This window comes from Kogia breviceps, chromosome 5 (assembly GCF_026419965.1).
Source record: "Kogia breviceps isolate mKogBre1 chromosome 5, mKogBre1 haplotype 1, whole genome shotgun sequence".
NCBI classification, from domain to species: Eukaryota; Metazoa; Chordata; class Mammalia; order Artiodactyla; family Physeteridae; genus Kogia; species Kogia breviceps.
The window spans coordinates 128,440,578-128,457,173 of record NC_081314.1 but is presented as its reverse complement, the minus strand read 5'-3'; the positions used below and the strand labels follow the sequence as shown (position 1 = coordinate 128,457,173).

The following is a 16,596-nucleotide window of genomic DNA, read 5'->3' as shown; positions in this document are numbered from 1 at the left end:
CTCAACCTGGTATCGTATCATTAGACAATTGGACAATAAGGACAAGACAATAATATTGAGATTGAAATCTTCCATAAGACTTTGAATCTGTCTAAATCTAAAACTAATAAAGACTCAAGCTTTCATTGGTACATAATCTATTTGACAAGATTTTTCACTATTATAATTTTTCCATCATGGGCTAGCTCATACCCCCTTCAACAGCTAGCAATATTATTACATATTACATATATTACAATAACCATCATTATAATATTTTGTCATATTCTTGTTGTCAGATACTATGTTAGATATTTTATCTTTCATTGTGTTTATTATTTTCAACTACTCCAAAAGGAAGGGTTATTGCAGATATTTTATAGATGTAGATGCTGATGGTCAGAGAGGTTGCTTAAAATATCATACCTATTTTTCTTTTTTCATGACAGAACTAGAATTTAATCCTAATATGTTTAGTCATAACATCTGTGCATCTTTTTATGTCCATTTCAGAGTGAGTCTCTGAAAGCTAGTTAAAGAAAACTAAGATAGGAAGTGACAAAAATGCATTTTACTCTCCAGTATTAGTTACATTGACTCAGGGCAAAAAGTCCACTGCTAGAAAAAGAAATCAAAATAATAATTGAAAATGAAGAATGGTGAAACATTAAAGAAAATATTGCATCTTGTATTGAAGAGAGTGCTAACTCTATTACCTTGTGAACATGTCACTTTTCTTTATGTAGAAAGATAATAATGATGTTTCATTATAAGCTCACTGTTCAACGTCCTTATAAATTTTTTTTTAGAGAACAAGAGAGTTTGTATTCTTTGACTACTGATTGTGTTCATCCGTAGTCACGTATCAATATATCTAATGGAATATTGATTTTCAAATAAAGTCTATGAGGTGAGAATAATGTCATATTATTCTAGGAAGAAAACAAGAAAATGAACACTGTATAAACTGTTTTGATATATTAGAATTTATTTATTTATTTGGCTACATCAGGTCTTAGTTGTGGCACGCAGATTCTGCATTGAGGCATGCGAGATCTTTCATTGTGGCGTGCGGGCTTCTCTCTAGTTGTGGCGTGTGGGTTTTCTCTCTCTAGTTGTGGTGCATGGGCTACAGGGTGTGTGGGCTCTGCAGTTTGTGGCATGCAGGCTCTCTCACTGAGGCACGCGTGCTCAGTAGTTGTGGCACGTGACCTTAGTTTCCCCGCAGCATGTGGGATCCTAGTTCCCCAACCAGGGATTGGACCTGCGTCTGCTGCATTGGAAGGCGGATTCTTTACCACTGGACTCCCAGGGAAGTCCCTAGAATTTATATTTGGATCAAAAACTACTTAAGTCACCAGAAAGTATCAAGAGTTAAATCACCTTCAAAAATGCAAATCGATTAGTAGAGATGCCCCAAATTATAATTAATGTCAGGTCATTCATAATATTGATGGCAAAAATAAGATCAAACTTAAAAATAGCTACTTTGTATAGTCTGTTTCAGTGATCTTGGACGCATTTATCCATTCACTTAATTATCTTTAACAGATTTATTGAGGTATAATTAATATACAATACTAGTCACAGGTTTAAACTCTCTAATGAGTTTTAGTATATTAACAGAATTGTGCAACCATTACTATAATCAATTTAAAAATATTCTCATCACCTAAAGATGAGAGCCTGTACTCATTAGCAGTTACTTCCTACCCTTCATTGCTCCTTCCCTAGGCAACTACAAATCTCCTTTCTGTCTCTATACATTTGTCTATTCTGGGCATTTCCTAAAAAGTAGAGATTCAATAAATGGTCTTTTGTGACTGGCTTATTTCACTCAGCATAACATTTTCACCATTCAGTCATGTGGTCGCGTTTTATCAGTACTTCTTTTTGTTGTTGAATAATATTCCATTGTATGCCTATACCACATTTTGTCTGTCCATTCATCATTTGATGGATAGTTTGGATCATTTCCACTGTTTAGCTAATATGAATAATTTTATTAACATTAAAGTACAAGTTTTTGTGTGGACATATGGTTTTATTACTTGGCAGTATATAACTAATAGTGGGATTACCAGGTCATAGGATAACTGTATGTTTCACATTTCATGTATGAAACTTCCAATTTATCCACATCTTTTTAACCCCTGGCAAACACTAACATTTTCATTAGCTCCATAGTTGTGTTATTTCAAGAATGTTATCCAAATGGAATCATACAGTATGTAATATTTTAATATTGGATTTTTTACTCTATGTAATGTTGTTGATGCTCATCCAAGTTATGTGTATCGATAGTTTGTGCATTTTTAGTATTGAGTAGTATTGTATGTCATGGATGCACCAATTCGTTTAATTTACCCATGGAAAGATGCAGATTGTTTCCAATGTTTGGCTATTACAAGGAAGGCTACTGTGAATATTTCCATATAGTTTTTGTGTGGATATATTTTTCCATTTTTTCTGGTATACATGCCCAAGATTGCAATTGCTGGTTCATGGTAAGTGTATTTTTATTTTAGAAGAAACTTCCAAACAGTTTTCTACAATAGCTGTACTGTTTTCCAGTCCCACCAGAAATGTATGAGTGATCCAGTTTACCACAATTTTAAACTGTATTGACAGGTGCGAATTGACATCTGATATTAATTTCCAATTATCTAATGATTACAGCTGTGAAACATCTTTTCATATGATTATTTGCCATCTCTATACACTCTTAAGTGAAACATCTCATCTCTTATGCCCATTTTCTAACTGGATATTTTTAAAATGTTGAGTATTGAGAGACCTTTAAATCTCTATTTTGAATTTTATTATTGTCACCTGTTCTCTTTCTCAGTATTTTGTTTCCATTTTTCTTGCCTTCCTTTAGTTAGACATTTTTAAGATTCTGTCATTTGTTTATAGTATTTTCAAGTATATCACTTTATGTAATTTTGTTAAAGGTTACCCTAGATATTACAATATATATGTGTAATATCACAGCCTACAGTATACTATACAGCATACTGTTTTACTACTTCAAGTTAAGCATTAAAATCCTACTTCCTTTTAGGTCCCTATATCCTCTCCATTTTAAAAATATAATTGTTCTAAACATTTCCTCTATTTACACTGGGCACCACACATCAGATATTAGAATTTTTGCTTTAAACATCTCATGTAATCTAAGAAACTCATGAGAAAATAAAAAAAATATATATTTACCTTTACTTTTTCTTATCCATTATTCTTATTTTCTTCTGAAGTTCTAAGCCTCTTATGCTATCATTGCCTTTCTGTCTTAAGAGGTTGCTTTAGCAGTTATTAATGAAAGCTCTCTTTGCAACAGCCCCACTCCCCCTACATCAGTGATTTAGGAATCCCTTGATACTCTTTATTCTTGAAGAATAGAATTCTGGGTTGACAGTTGTTTACTTTCATTGTACCACTTCTTTTTTAAAAAAATAATTTTTATTGGAGTATAGTTGATATACAATGTTGTTAGTTTCACGTGTACAGCAAAGTAAATCAGTTATACATATATATCCATTCTTTTTTAGATTATTTTCCGATATAGGTCATTACAGAGTACTGAGTAGAGTTCCCTGTGCTATACAGTAGGTTCACTACAGTAGTTATCCTTTTTATATACAGAAGCATGTATATGTCAATCCCAATCTCCCAATTTATCCCTCCCCCTCCCCCCTGACTGTTTCCCCCTTGGTAACCAATCAGTTTGTTTTCAACATCTGTGACTCTATTTCTGTTTCATAAATATGTTCATTTGTATCCTTTTTTTTAGGTTCCACATATAAGTGATATCATAATGATATTTGTCCTTGTATGACTAACTTCACTCAGTATGACAATCTTCAGGTCCATCAAAGACACTGCAAATGGCATTATTTTGTTCTTTTTTATGGCTGAGTAATATTCCATTGTATATATGTACCACATCTTTTTTATCTATTCATCCATCTATGGACATTTAGGTTGCTTCCATGTCCTGGCTATTGTAAACAGTGCTTCAATGAACATTGGGGCCCATGTGTCTCTTTGAATTATGGTTTTCTCTGGATATATGCCCAGGAGTGGAATTGCTGGGTCATATGGTAGCTCTATTTTTAGTTTTTTAAGGAACTTCCATATTGCTCTCCATAGTGGTTTTACCAATTTACATTCCCAGCAACAGTGTAGGAGGGTTCCCTCTTCTCCACACCCTCTCCAGCATTTATTGTTTGTAATTATTTTCTTTTTTTGATGATAGCCATTCTGACCCATGCAAGATGATAGCTCACTGTAGTTTTGATTTGCATTTCTCTAATAATTAGTGATGTTGAGTATTTTTCATGTGCTTTTTGGCTATCTGTATATCTTCCTTGGAGAAATGTCTATTTAGATCTTCCACCTATTGTTTGATTGGGTTGTTTGTTTGTTTGTGCTATTGAGCTGCATGAGCTGTTTGTGTATTTTGGAGATTAACCCCTTGTCAGTCACTTCATTTGCAAAATATTTTCTCCCATTCTGTGGGGTGTCTTTTTGTTGTGTTTATGGTTTTCTTTGCTGTGCAAAAGCTTTTAAGTTTAATGAGGTCCCATGTGTTTATTTTTGTTTTGTTGAAAAGATCTTGCTGTGATTTATGTCAGAGAGTGTTCTGCCTATGTTTTCCTTTAAGAGTTTTATACTATCCAGTCATACATTTAGGTCTTTAATCCATTTTGAGTTTACTTTTGTGTATGGTGTTAGAGAATGTTCTAATTTCATTCTTTTACATGTAGCTGTCCAGTTTTTTCAGCACCACTTATTGAAGAGGCTGTCTTTTCTCCATTGTATTTTCTTGCCTCCTTTATCAAAAATAAGGTGACCAGGGGCTTCCCTGGTGGTGCAGTGGTTGAGAATCCGCCTGCCAATGCAGGGGACACGGGTTCGTGCCCCGGTCCGGGAAGATCCCACATGCCGCGGAGCGGGTGGGCCCGTGAGCCATGGCCGCTGAGCCTGCGCGTCCGGAGCCTGTGCTTCGCAACGGGAGAGGCCACAACAGTGAGAGGCCCGCATATCACAAAAAAAAAAAAAAAATAAGGTGACCATATGTGCATGGGTTTATCTCTGGGCTTTCTATCCGGTTCCATTGATTTATATTTCTGTTTTTGTGCCAGTATCATACTGTTTTGTAGCCTTGTAGTATAGTCTGAAGTCAGGGAGCCTAATTCCTCCAGCTCCATTTTTCTTTTCCAAGATTGCTTTGGCTATTTGGGGTCTTGTGTTTCCATAGAAATTATAATTTTTTTGTTTTAAATCTGTGAAAACTGCTATTTGTAATTTGATAGGGATACATTGGATCTGTAGATTACTTTGGGTAGTATAGTCATTTTTACAATATTGATTCTTCCAATCCAAGAGCATGGTATATCTCTCTATCTGTTTGTGTCACCTTTGATTTCTTTTGTCAGTATCTTATATTTTTCTGAGTACAGGTTTTTTCCTCCTTAGGTAAGTTTATTCCTAGGTATTTTATTCTTTTCGATGTGATGGTAAATGGGATTGTTTCCTTAATTTCTCTTTCTGATATTTTGTTGTTAGAGTATAGAAATGCAAGAGATTTCTGTGTATTGATTAAGAGGTTTCTGTGAATTTACTAAATTCATTGATGAGCACTCGTACTTTTCTGGTAACATCTTTAGCACCCTGATATCAAAACCAGACAAAGATATCACAAAAAAAGAAAATTACTTGCCAATATCACTGATGAACATAGACACAAATATCCCCAAAATACTAGCAAACCAAATCCAACAACACATTTAAAGGATCATACACCATGATCAAATGGGATTTATCCCAGTGATGCAGATTTTTTCCATATACATAAATCAATCCATATGATATACCACATTAACACACTGAAGAATAAAAATCATATGATCATCTCAATAGATGCAAAAAAAAAAGCTTTTGACAAAATTCAACACCCATTTATAATAAAACCTCTCCAGAATGTGGGCACAGAGGGGACAAACCTCAACATAATAAAGGCCAATATTATTTTTTTATTTGTTTATTTATTTATTAGTCCTATACTTTCCTGTTTCCAAATCTTGTTGTTGTTTTCCTTTTCTCAGTTTCTTGGTATTTGAGTTTATTTATTGTTTAAACCCTCTCATTTAGTGTAAGTTTGTTTTTAAAAGAGCAGCTGTAAACTGGTATGTTCATTCCAGAATGCTTAACCAATGCCCTTATATACTCTTAGAGTGTTTTGCTGATTTTTTAAAACAATAATCATCTACCTTATTCTAAGATCTTAACACAATAAATGGGGATTTTTATGGAATGAAAGATACTTCTTAACATAAAGAACAGTTATTAATTCATTTGGAGGTCTAACATCAATTACATTTCCATATCTTCCAAAAATCAAGTGAATTATAAGCTAAGAGGTATTAAATCATTTAATAATTCATTTACGACCATTTGATGATCTATTTAGCAAGCAATAAATAAATGCTATAGATATATTAGTGTACAAGACATCTCATCCCTTATTTCCTAGAGCATAAACTTTAGTGATGGGGAGCCAAATAAATTATTAAGTATGTTATAAATTTTTAAAAACATAAAATGCAGCATGTTATGAATCCATATACTCTGGCTACTCAATCAGTTTTAAAAGTCATTAAATGCTTAATTGTAAAGTAACTTTTAAGCAGATACTGAAATGACAAATTAGAGTTACCCGAAATAGAAATATAGAAAGACTAAGACAGTAAGTAAAGCATACTGAGTCCAGAAAAAACATACAATATTTTCTCATAAGGAATATGTGAAAGACTATATCATGGAATAGAAATGTGTGACAAGGGTGAAAACACACTGGGAAGGTACATGGCATGGGATGGTAGCCATGTGATAGATTATTTTAAAAGTTATTATTTTAAAGTAATGAGAAGCTCTTTTACTGTGATATGCACAAGGGTGATAAAAATACATTTTTGCTCAGTAAATATTGATGGTGTGTTGCTAGAAGTGTGAATTCATTGGTGGAAGCCAGTAAAAAAAACAGCAATTATAGTGTCCAGACCACAGAATTTGGTGATTTGGGCCAAAACAGTGGAATAAAGAAAAGTAGATGAGAACTGTAAATTATTTAAGAGAATCTCCAAGGACTTGTGTTTATTGGATGTGGGGGATGAAGGATAAAGCCTCATCATGGATAACTTAGTTTTCTGGTTGGTGCAGGGATGAAGGCAAAGATGATATGAAGAAGGAGCAGCTAGAGGAGCCTCAGGGCAATCAGGAGAGTGTAAGGACGGTGCCACCCAGGGAACAGTATGATCTGAGGTGGAGTAAGAGGTCTGCTGCTAAGTCAAATTAGAAAAGCCCTGACAACATCCATTTGACTTGCTAAGAGCCAGTGACCCCAGTTTGACCCCAATTTTATGCAGTCACATGACTGACTGTGAATTCATTTTCTGCCTCCTACATTTTCTCTCTCCTCCGTGTTTTATATCAACAAATAAACATACAGTATATATACAATTAGGAAAATTTAATAACATTGGAAAGAGGTTGGTGCTTGACTACTATTGTCTCCATGAGTATTAGGCAAATGTTGAAGATATTAATATTATTTTGGCTTATTTGTGCCTTAATGAGAGGCCCTAGCTAGTTATTTTCTAATGACCCATTTTTATTAACTGATCAGCCCTGATGAGAATATTAAAATGCTGTGGTTTTAGTTTGAATGCTAATGTTCCTTTCAGACATTTGAAACACTATTTAAATGATCATTCCTATTTGTTCAGAATTACAACAAATAATCAGCTCATTCCTGAACATGAGGGAGCTTTGATTTGTTTTTTTATTTTGCTCCTAAGTAGGAACATTTTCTATGATTAAAGGAGAAACAAGCAAACAACAACAAAATCTATTGAGACATCACTTCAAAATATGAAAATCTAGAAATGCAATATGAGGTCTAGTTAATGTTTGTAACAATGAAATGGGAAAATCACAAATCAAGTCAATAATGGATACAGATACATTAAAAACATAGACATCTCTAACATCAGGTTCTTCAAATGTGATTCCATCCTTAATCAGCCACTCCTTGCCTCAAAATCCAAAAGGGACATTTGTGAACAGATGATGAAACGTGACCACATTGTATCTTATTTTACTCCAAAATTCAGTATAGAATGTGGCTGGCGTATAATTTTTCATGGAGACACTTCATGTCATGCAGGCAGTATTAACCTCAGTAGGCAGGTTTGCCTTTATCTGTTTCAGGCCCACAAGCTTAAAATGTGAATCAAATACAATTGTTGTAAGGAAAACAAATCCTAAATATATCTAACAGCCAAAAAAAGCTTAGGAAAATGTGAGTGTAAACCACTTGCATTCAAAGTCAACCTCAATGAAAAATTCATCTCAGAAAATGAATACCTAGTCAAAGCAAGGAGAAATACCCAGATCCTTGCCCATCACTGATTCTGAGTAATAAAAAAGGAGATACATAAAATAGGAAACTTAACTGTAAGCCACAACTTATCCTGACTGATTGATTACTGATTTGTCTGATTTTTTTCTCTTTTTCTTCTTTTGTAACCTTAATGGGATTATCATCTGAGCCTGTTGTCTTCCAGAACTATGGCTAATTTCTAGGAGCTGGAATGGGGTGGGAAGAATTACTGAGTGTCAGAGAATTGTACACTATTTGGAGACATCTCCTTGTCGGAATCACTGTTTCTATTTGATTTAGGACTTTTAAGAATCAATTTGGATATTGCTCCCAAAAGTCTATCAATGAATAACTTAATAATAAGGCTTATTTTAGCCAAGACAGGCAGCTCTTCTAAAGAATTACATAGAGCAGGTCAGGTAAAAAAAAAAAAAAGCCAATTTCTTTTCCCTTCAGAGAAAAAAATGTCCTACAAAATGTTTCTCCCCTTCCTTATACAGGTAGATGTACCCTAAAAGTCTCTATTCTCTGTCTATCTTAATATTCTGCTTTACTAATAGATTTCCTTCCTCATTTTTCATGTTGTATTACTCCAGAACTGTCTCTCATTGTGTCTTTGTTTTTCAAAATGCCAAAGAATTAAATGTAACTGTTTCCTCACCTGTCTTCAAACAAACTTCTTTAAAGAGTTATTTGAGGTAGTCTCATTTTTTTTTAAACTCATTCTCTTCTCAAGCTACTGTACTTTTGAGTTTCATCTTTCCCTTGTCACCAACATTATTTCTTGATCACCAGTTGCTTCCATGTTGACAAGTCCCTGTCGCCTCCTTTCTGATACAATATTAGTCAATTTCCCACCACTATTTATGCAGGAGGATAGCTTATTGATTTTGAAATATTTTTTATACTTGTTTCCAAGACACCAAGACACCAAAATTCTACCTTCCCTTGCCTTCCTTTTCATGTTTTTTATTTATAAACACATTAAGCACTACTTTGCCATGACAGCTAAGCATACTTTACAACTCTTAACACTATTCCATATGGAATATAATACCCTTACAATATAGTATAAACCCTTATTATAATATATATCAATATTACCCTTAGGTAATATATGTATGTTATATAATACCTTATGTACTACCTATATAATACCTTATATATAAATAATACCTAATGTAATATAATACCTTGTCTGAATCAACATGTGGTAAAATACAAATTTAATATATTTGAGAATATAGGAATTCGAAATCAGAAGGAAAGAAGCTAAGGTAGAATCATGAACACTGAGCTCAGTAGATACTCTACATTTGTCTTCTCCCTTTACAAAATTAGAACCTGCTAATAATCTTAAGTAAATTGTTAAAGTAATATAGTTTTGCCCTGATGCCATTAGCCATAATACCATAAGGTAACTGCTACTATTTAGCCTCAATTTTCCATTTTCAAGGTAACACTGATGTTAACTTAGTTTTTTTTTTTTTTTTTTTTTTTTTTTTGTGTGTGTGTGTGTGTGTGTGTGTGTGTGGTACGCGGGCCTCTCACTGTTGTGGCCTCTACCGTTGCGGAGCACAGGCTCCGGACGCACAGGCTCAGCGGCCATGGCTCACGGGTCCAGCCGCTCCTCCGCACGTGGGATCTTCCCGGACCGGCGCACGAACCCGCGTCCCCTGCGTCGGCAGGCGGACTCTCAACCACTGCGCCACCAGGGAAACCCAAGTTTTCTACTAAGTTTATAATGAAGTTGTAGGGATCTAGAATTCTCATTTACATTATGTGAGGGTTTTTTTTTTTTTAAGTTTGAGTTATATTCATATCTGAATATCTAACTTAAAGTAGTAAAAACAGAAAATGTTGATTTAAAACCTTAATCCTGTTGCTTAGTGTGTGTAATAAAAGGTAATGTAAAAAGATACTGTTTATAAACAACGTTTGAATATTTTTGTTATATTCCTTTCCAAAATGAACTTTAAAGTCAGTGGTTTAAGAAACATGAATATCCTTGCTAGAAGGCTTATTTTCCTTCAGAGTTTTTCCTTTTAGAGTTACTTTGGTGTTTCGTATCTCCAGTGATAAACGTAGTCACTCATTTCCAAAAGCTGTAAAGATGGTTTCCCCAGTAATGGTATTTGGCTAAATTGGTCCAGCGTCTTAGTTGTAGATCATAGTCAGCAAGGTTCTTATGAACAGACTCATTATCCAGTACCTTATCTGTTGGCAGGCAGACATGAAATATTGTAGTTGGCTCATGTGTATATAGTCCTACAGAAAAAGACCCACTCTCTGAAGATTTGAGTATCATGGTCACAAAATGTAGAGAATAAAGCATAATAAGACTTACAATCTCCAAACTAAATTAATCTTTATATCCAGAAAGAGCCTGTGTTTTCATATTTACACTTCATGCCTTAAACATTTGTACTGTGGCACCTTGGAAAGCTGTAGGGGATAAGAGGGTTGGTGGAAGTCATGCCTATGGACCTGAGTTAGCAATTAAGTTCTTACAGTTGATCAAAAACTTTAACAATGGAAAGGTGTTGACTCCTTTCACCAACACAGTAGACCCAAGTCTGTAATCCATGTTTCTCTTTACTTAGGTTGATAGAAAATATGTCTTGTTCTTAAATTTTATTTTTCACTCTCATCTCTTCCAGCCAGAAACATCTACTTAACCTTCATCACTGAATGCTCGCACCTCCCTCCTGTGTCCCAAGCTTGTTCCAGATGCTTTCTATTTCTTATAGCCATTTTCTTTTATTAAAGGCTGAGAGAATTCAATACCTTCATTTTCTCATAGCTCTTCTTACACCTCTAGGTGTAGGAGATATGAGAGTCATGATTATGTCATTTCCTACTAATCCTGCTGTGCGAAATGGGATAGTAGACTGATAGGTACAAGCATAGACATGGGCAAAGTTCATCTCCAGCAGATTATATAGAGACACAAAGCATACAAACCAATCACCAATTTAAATGTGTTGCAGGTTTTCATCATTTGACTAAGGTCTTGTCTCTCCAGCCATTTTTCTATCAACTTCAACACAAGGGAACATTGGTAGCCAAGGCAAGTTGGCATTGGAGGGTATACCTGATAGGTAAGGCTGTTTAAGGCCCAGTGGAGCTCTGTGGGAGTTTGGAATTCCGTTTATGTTGAGACAAACTATTGGGTTAGCCAAAAATTTCATTCGGGTTTTTCCATTAAGATGGTATGGAAAAACCCAAACAAACATCTTGGCCAACCCAATAACTCTGTTGCCCTACAAAGCTGGACAAGACCTCGAGCTACTTCCTATGCTATCAAATGATTTGCCTAGGAAAAGAGTTGAGAAGGAGTGAAAAGGAGTCAATTTTTAATACTTCAGTCCACAGATAACTCAGTACTTGAAGATGAAATATCAGATTTGCAGAAGGATGTCTGTGGAGTCTGGAGCAATTCAGTAACTGTTTAATCTTCTGAGATCTATTTGTAAATATTGGGAAAAGGGAGGGCTCAATCCTGTTTCCCCCTTTTTTTTTGCTATCTATTTTCTTTCCAAAGGTCCTTCTCTATGGCTCACGTTATATTCCAAGGACTTCACCACATTTATATATCAAACTCTGTAAAACTTGTATATCCTATCCACTACTTAACATAGTTAAATGGGAAATTTTATTTTCACAGACCTCTTTTGGCAAATGTTCATTTTGGATAACTGTACCCACACACAGCCAATTATCATATCTAAAAATAAAGCCATTTTGAGACATTATTTCCTTTCCCTCACCAGCCTATAGTGTCTTTAATTTCTATTCTGATTAGAAAACATGTCTTGATTATGTGTGTTTATCTCTCTATCCTTCTTTGCACCTAAGTCCAACACTAAGTCACTTATGGATTGCTGTAATAGTCACCTAACATGGGTCTCTCCTTTTACTCTTTATTCTTTATAGTCAGTGGTCCACCCAGTGGATAAAGAAATCTTAAAAATACATATAAGATCAATGTGACATCAAAGCTGAAAGAAGAATCTTTTGGTATAGAGGAAATTAAAAATTGCATCAAATGATGCTGACTAGTTGATAAAGATGTTTACAGACTAGCAAACACAAAATTCAGCAATATAAGGGTCATTAGTGATATGGATAAAAGCAGTTTGAGTGAAATGGTGTGGAATGAAGTGGGATAAGAAGAGAAAGGAGGTGATAAACCAGAGATTTGGGTGAAAGAAATAACGAAATGGATAAATAGCTGGAGAGAAATGTGAAGGAAGAGAGATGTTTGGCATGAGAGCATGCATGCATGCACGTGTGGTTGTGATAGATTTCATTGTAAAAGACATCCCTGTATGTCTGTATAATGGTGGAAGAAAATCCAGAAAAGGGAGAAACTTGAGATACAGAAGAGAGAAATGGGATGAGGAATCTGAGATTTGAGTTCATGGTAGACAAAGCAACTAAATCTAGTGGATAGAATCATGGAGAGGAGGAAACATTGATGAAATTAATCTCAAACTGTGCCAGCTCCCCTTCCTTCAAATATTTGCTTACCTGTAAACTACTTGTATGCTAGATGAAGAATTACCAAGAATTACAGCAGAAAGAAGTAGCAAGGAGGCTAAAGGCTTAGCAAAAATAGCTACATGTAAAACACTGATGGATCTCACAGATACAACCTGGAATGTAAAGTAAGAAATCCCACATCAGGCATAACTAATCACCAGTGATAGAAATAAAAAGTCATCTTTACCAGAGGAATTGATAGTACTGTAGGGGGATCACAAGATAGGATTCTGAAGTGCTTAAAATATGTATTTTGATGTGGGGGAATTACATGGGTATATATCAAACATCAAACCATACACTTAAGATTTTTGTTACTTTCTGTAGGTATGCCACATAGAAATTGAAAAACAAACAAAAAAATTGCAGATTTTATAATTCCCTTGGATTAGTCAGGCTACAATCATTATTTGAATTAAGTGTAGCTAGATAAACTGGTTTATTCCTCCTTTCGTCACACACAAACAAGCCATTAAATCCTGAGCCCCATGAGAGAAGATTTGTCTGCTTTGTTCCTTGACATATCCCAGCTGTTCAGCAGTAAGATTTAACAGCTGTTATCAAATGATGAGTGTTTTCGTGACTCAGTATTTTGGGCAAACAACTCTGCCTGTTAACTCCCACCCCATTTTACTCTATATAGTGTGAATATGAATAAGCCTGAAGATGTTTAAAAAAGAAATTTTCTTAAGAGTTCAAATTTATCCATTTATTAAGTCTCTGAATTTGGGGACACACATGAAACAGAGATCCCATCAGATACCTTTAATTCTGGTTATATAACTGGCATATTATTGACTCATTTGGTAAACTGCCATCCAATATCAAAATTAGTACTTTTCATCATTTTGGGTAATTTTTCTATTATTGTAATATTAATATGTTTGCATGATCTTGAACATCTAGTGTTATAAACTTTATTTTCAGGAAGTATATAATTTGCATAAAATTTAAGGCTGGAGATATTCAAGTTTGGGGCTATAAAAAATGGAGAATGAAAGCAAGAAGGAATTCTCAAAACTTCCTAAATCTAACAGTCCCACATAAAGCAAGAGCTCCAGACCACAATCCATAGATCTATGACAATGACTGGGGACAAGTCCAGGGCTCTTTTATACATCTCTTAAATCTTCCCTGAAATAGAGGGAGTTGCCCAGCAGTGTGAACCCTGAAACACCCACCAGTGTGACAGTTCAATTTTTACTTCTCCCAATAATGAGCTACGGAAAGAATATATAATAGGAATATAGAAGTCTATAGGTGGATGGGACCAAATTGCACATAAGTGAAAAAAATTATTAACCTTCCCTCTCAGCTGTACAGATGCACCCCCTTTTTTTTAACATCTTTATTGGAGTATAATTGCTTTACAATGGTGTGTTAGTTACTGCTTTATAACAAAGTGAATCAGTTATATATATACACATGTTCCCATATCTCTTCCCTCTTGCGTCTCCTTCCCTCCCACCGTCCCTATCCCACCCCTCTAGGTGGTCACAAAGCACCAAGCTGATCTCCCTGTGCTAGGCGGTTGCTTCCCACTAGCTATCTATTCTATGTTTGGTAGTGTATATATGTCCATACCACTCTCTCACTTTGTCACAGCCTACCCTTCCCCCTCCCCACATCGGCAAATCCATTCTCTGGTAGGTCTGCATCTCCATTCCCATCTTACCCCTAGGTTCTTCATGACCTTTTCATTTTTATTTTTCTTAGATTCTGTATATATGTGTTAACATACGGTATTTGTTTTTCTCTTTCTGACTTACTTCACTCTGTAGGACACACTATAGGTCCATCCACCTCCCAACAAATAACTCAATTTCGTTTCTTTTTATGACTGAGTAATATTCCATTGTATATATGTGTCACATCTTCTTTATCCATTCATCCGATGATGGACACTTAGGTTTGCTTCCATGTCCTGGCTATTGTAAATAGAGCTTCAATGTACATTTTGGTACGTGACTCTTTTTGAATTATGGTTTTCTCAGGGTATATGCCCAGTAGTGGGACTGCTGGGTTGTATGGTAGTTCTATTTGTAGTTTTTTAAGGAACCTCCATACTGTTCTCCATAGTGGCTGTATCAATTTACATTCCCATCAACAGTGCAAGAGTGTTACCTTTTCTCCACAGCCTCTCCAGCATTTATTGTTTGTAGATTTTTTGATGTTGGCCATTCTCACTGGTGGGAGATGATATCTCATTGTAGCTTTGATTTGCATTTCTCTAATGATTAATGATGTTGAGCATTCTTTCATGTGTTTGTTGGCAATCTGTATATCTTCTTTGGAGAAATGTCTATTTAGATCTTCTGCCCATTTTTGGATTGGGTTGTTTGTTTTTTTGATATTGAGCTGCATGAGCTGCTTGTAAATGTTGGAGATTAATCCTTTGTCAGTTGCTTCATTTGCAAATATTTTCTCCCATTCTAAGGGTTGTCTTTTGGTCTTGTTTATGGTTCCCTTTGGTGTGCAAAAGCTTTTAAGTTTCATTAGGTCCCATTTGTTTATTTTTATTTCCATTTCTCTAGGAGGTGGGTCAAAAGGATCTTGCTGTGATTTATGTCATAGAGTGTTTTGCCTAGGTTTTCCTCAAAGAGTTTGATAGTGTCTGGCCTTACATTTAGGTCTTTAATCCATTTTGAGTTTATTTTTGTGTATGGTGTTAGGGAGTGTTCTTATTTCATTCTTTTACACATAGCTGTCCAGTTTTCCCAGCATGACTTATTGCAGAGGCTGTCTTTTCTCCGCTGTATATTCTTGCCTTCTTTGTCAAAGGTAAGGTGACCATATGTGAATGGGTTTATCTCTGGGTGCTCTAACCTGTTGCATTGATCTATATTCTTGTTTTTATATCAGTACCATACTGTCTTGATTACTGTACCTTTGCAGTACAGTCTGAAGTATGGGAGCCTGATTCCTCCAGCTCCATTTTTCTTTCTCAAGATTGCTTTGGCTATTTGGGGTATTTTGTGTTTCCATACAAATTGTGAAAAAAATTTTTCTAGTTCTGTGAAAAATGCCATTGGTAATTTGATAGGGATTGCATTGAATCTGTAGATTGCTTTGGGTAGTAGAGTCATTTTCACAATGTTGATTCTTCCTATCCAAGAACATGGTATATCTCTCCATCTGTTTGTATCTTTAATTTCTTTCATCAGTATCTTATAGTTTTCTGCATACAGGCCTTTTGTCTCCTTAGGTAGGTTTATTCCTAGGTATTCTATTCTTTTTGTTGAAATGGTAAATGAGAGTGTTTCCATAATTTCTCTTTCAGATTATTCATCATCAGTGTATAGGAATGCAAGAGATTTCTGTACATTAATTTTGTATCCTGATACTTTACCAAATTCATTGATTACCTCTGGTAGTTTTATGATAGGATCTTTAGGATTCTCTTATCTTTTTCCATCCCCTCACCTACAGAAAGAAAAGTCTGTATGTATCCCTAGGTCTGAAGTGGGTCTCTTATGGACAGCATATATACGGGTTTTGTTTTTGTATCCATTCAACCAGTCTGTGTCTTTTGGTTGGAGCATTTAATCCATTTACATTTACGGTAGTTATCAATATGTATGTCCCTATTACCATTTTCTTAATTGTTTTGTGTTTGTTATTGTAGG

At 35.0% G+C, this 16,596-nt stretch overlaps 1 pseudogene; it reads right to left on the bottom strand.

Moving 5' to 3' along the window:
- Window positions 1–10,476: 10,476 nt before the first annotated feature.
- Window positions 10,477–15,905, bottom strand: LOC131756904 (protein downstream neighbor of Son-like; annotated as a pseudogene).
- Between the last annotated feature and the right edge of the window lie 691 nt (window positions 15,906–16,596).